The following is a 4,354-nucleotide window of genomic DNA, read 5'->3' on the forward strand; positions in this document are numbered from 1 at the left end:
TAGTTTTTCTTCCAAAAAGCAGCCAACGCCTTAACAACAGGTCTCGGTTATCCGCGTGTGATTGGTCAGCTGTCGAAAACAACGTGACGCCAACAAAAACGGACGCCGACAGCTGCGAAAAATAGACCTACGACTAGTGTGAACATAAGGTGCCTACAACACAAATTCATGTTTAAACGATCTCTTCCACGACTACCTGGAGTCCATAAAACAAACAAAACTAGAATTTGGAGAAAGATATTGACTGTTTGTAATGGTAGCTAGGCCTATCTCTGGTGAGGATTTGAGATTGCATTGAGTAGCCTAATTTAAATAAAACAATATTTCGAAAGGCCTTGCATTGTTTAATGGCTAGCCTATTCATATTTTCGTATGCTGTTACATACATGCCTAAAATGTTGTAGTCCTACATTTGTGAGAAACACTTAAAACAAGTAAAAACGAACTGACTATGAGCTCCAAAGTGATTGAACGTTTTGAATGAAACGTCCACACACACGTCTGAACGAGGGGGGGGGGGGGGGCATCGCGTTTAAACGCCGTGCCGCGAGTCTGGCGCGGCAGTCGCGTCGCGGGCGCAGATACTTCAGTTTCGGTTTCCATTTCCCGCTCTCTCCTCTCCTACGCTAAGCGCCGCGTCCGCCCCACTCCACGCCCCCAGCGGTAGATATCCTTATGGCATTTGGCAGACGCAACATACAAACACAATACAATAGTTACATTTAGCCTACAGCTTTTTTTTTGATTGCTTACAGTTTTTTACAATTGTTTACACACGTTTTCAAAACTCTGTGTCTATTTTTCAAAACTCCACACACAAAACCCACAACTGCTCACACAAAATGCAAAATGCCTCAAATCTCCAGCAAAATGACACACACCATTCAAAATGTCAAAAACACATGTTTAAAGCAAACATTCGCCTCACATTACAAACACTTTTGTCATAATATGACATTTTGGATACATCATGTACACACTGTTGCTCAAAACCTAAAGCTCTTCTGTCTTAGGCTTTCTATATGTATTTCCATAAAAGAGTGAAAGTTACGGTATCAACAAAGAGAAGTTGAAATACACAGTAAAAATGCAAGCAATATTGAAACCAAAAATAGTGATTTTTCCCAAATAATTTGCTGTTGTGAATTCAGTATTTTACAGCAAACAAGAAAAAAAGCAAAGAAGAATACAGTGACCACCAGATGTACATGGAGTTTTGAAAACGCTGATTTTGTTTTTTTCTAAAGACAAGTGTGTGTGTGTGTGTGTGGGCGGGGGGGGGGTCGTGTACAGTATGTATTCATAGGCCTACTGTATAGACCCTTTCAACTGCAGAAACAAACAATTTTACAGTAAACATTCCTAAGGCATTTCTGGAGGCACAGAAAAATGTATTGAGCTAATGGTACTGTAACATGGGGACAAACAAAAAATTACTGTAATTTTCAAAGTATCTGCATTGGTTCTGAATATTTCAACCGGAAATCCTCTAGGACCAGATTGAAAGGGTCTATACCTATAGAGAGTATATCTATTCATAGACCTATACTAAGGCAATGATTGGATGGTGTTCAGTAAAGTAAAGAGTGTTTACACATGTGAAGAGAAAGAGTGACGCACTGGTGATTTGGCATTTTGATGGGTTGTGTTTGGAGAACGAAATCAAGTTACTTCCTGTTAGATTTTTGTGTGTTAGGTAGAAAATTGTGTGTGGTGTTTTGCAAAATGTGTTTTAGTCAATTGAAAACTGAGTCAAACACTGAGAATTAGTGTATGGTTTTGCAGATTTGGTGTCGGGTTATGATGTTTAGAGGACATGTTTAGAAAATTGTGTGACAAGCAAAGATTTAGTGTGTAAGCAGTTGAAAAAAACTGTAACTCTTCACACCTTCGTAAAAATTATGTTTTCGTATCAAACAGTAAACACAAGCCATCGCAATAATAAGCACACAATGTGCCAACTACACACTGATAGTCTGAATAAAAAACACATCTGGCTTTTGCTTTCTCTGTGCACAAGGTAGAATATGTCAGTTTGAGGTCATACTTTTGTCATAGTTCTGTAAACATACAGGGATCCAAACTTCAAGTATTCGTGTTTACAGTATTTACACACATCAAAACAAACACAAGTGTGTTTTTCCAAGTCAAAACACAAAATAGCAATTTCACTGAGACAAAACAAATCAGTCTACATCAGGTCGTCTCTCAAAATTCCATAGAAATTGTGCTATAAGAATCACGGTTGTATTTAAGCATTCAGAAAAAACTGTAACAGTGAACAATTCAAAATGTTGGCAAGACTAGCCTACATACGGCGCCTATCTTGAATTTCCCCTGGGGATCAATAAAGTATCTATCTATCTATCTATCTATCTATCTAATGAGAATAGCAATAACAAGACTAGCCTACATTAATGAGAATAGCAATACTAAACAAAATGTCAGTTCACTCAATAGCATAATGAAAATAAACAAAAATATAGCCTACAGTACTATAATATTATACAAACCATAACACACAAGAAACACTTAATTAAGTATAAGTATATATACTCTTTTGATCCCGTGAAGGAAATTTGGTCTCTGCATTTATCCCAATCCATGAATTAGTGAAACACACTCAGCACACAGTGAAAACACAGTGAGGTAAAGCACACACTAATCCCGGCGCAGTGAGCTGCCTGCAACAACAGCGGTGCTCGGGGAGCAGTGAGGGGTTAGGTGCCTTGCTCAAGGGCACTTCAACCGTGCCTACTGGTCGGGGTTCGAACCAGCAACCCTCCGGTTACAAGTCCGAAGCGCTAACCAGTAGGCCACGGCTGCCCCCCAATTAACTAAGTGTATGTTGATCACATAGGTCAGGGACGTCACTAGGATTGAAAGAAAAGCTTAGCCCCCAGCTGTAGGTAAAATGTCATCACAGGGCTTCAATGAATTTTAGGTAGGCCTACCCTTTGAGGCCTAGGCTATTTTCAGTGTAATTTTAATATTACAGTAAGCTCATTGTAAGGCCCGTCTGTTATACTAGGCTATATAGTTTTCAAGACAGTAAAGGCTACCCATATCTGGGAAAGTATGATCATGCCTGTAATAATAATATACAAAACATTAAAGATTTCTATAGTTATTTTTTGTAAGGGGTTACTCATAAGTGAAGTGAAACCTGACCAAGAGAACATTGACTAGACTTGCACAATAATCCTCTCTTGAGCCATCGCTGACTGGACGTGAAAGTTGCAGAATACCATGGAATTCTAAAAGCAGATTACAGATTAAGAAATGTCACACTGTCCTTTCTCTCCGCCCTTCCTATCCTGTAGCATTTGATTATTTGATCAGTGCTCTTTTTAAGATGAACTAGGGTAGTGCTTAGCTACTACAAACTATTGTTAACTTATGTGATCATTCAATAATGAAACAATCATCAAACAATATTCAAACCTAAACAATTGCACCCTAGTCTGAGCTATGATCCTTTGTAACCATATAAGTCATATATTATAGTGATAAGAGTCCTCATAGTATTATAGTATTATTAGTATTATAAGTCATATATTAGACATAGATGTGCTCCTGTGTGGGTGTGCCAGTGGGCATGTGGGCAGTGGGCGTGTGTGTGTGTGGCAGTGTGTGTGTGTGGCAGTGTGTGGGTGGCAGTGTGGGTGTGTGTGTGGGTGTGGCAGTGTGGGTGTGGCAGTGTGTGGGTGTGCCAGTGGGCTGTGTGTTGGTGTGGCAGTGTGTGGGTGTGGCAGTGTGTGGGTGTGTGTGGCAGTGTGTGTGTGTGGGTGTGGCAGTGGGCTGTGTGGGTGTGGCAGTGTGTGTGTGGGTGTGGCACTGGAGACTCTACAGATGCAGGCAGCGTGTCTCACCAGCAGGGGGCCCCAAAGACTGATTTTGGCCAGAGAGCTTCCTGATCCCAGATATCCTGATTTGTATGAAAACACCCCAGCATGAAATTCATCCATTGAAATTTTATTTCTATAATATTGTCATTAGCTGTTTTATGCCTGATATTGTATTGTAATTGGAAGCTTACATTGGGCTAAAAAATATGGCAAAATATTTGTAAGTCCCAAATAAATAGATGATGTAAAATTTGTATGTGTTTGTACATTGTTACACACACAAGTGCACACACACACACACACACTCACACATGCATTCACGCATGCACGCACGCACACACACAACACATGTGCACACACACTCACACACACACAAAATAAGGGACACAGGCAACTGACATGATTAAAACATTTAAGGAGAATCTGGTTTGCTGGCTTTCATATCACATGGGACATCACATGAGCATATTATAACATGGTTCCTCCAGCCAGAAGTGTCCTGATGA

This window comes from Alosa pseudoharengus, unplaced genomic scaffold (assembly GCF_046254945.1).
Source record: "Alosa pseudoharengus isolate Yale_2024_CS ecotype anadromous, Long Island Sound unplaced genomic scaffold, YU_APseudo_1.1 YU_APseudo_1.1_scf_3, whole genome shotgun sequence".
NCBI lineage: Eukaryota > Metazoa > Chordata > Actinopteri > Clupeiformes > Clupeidae > Alosa > Alosa pseudoharengus.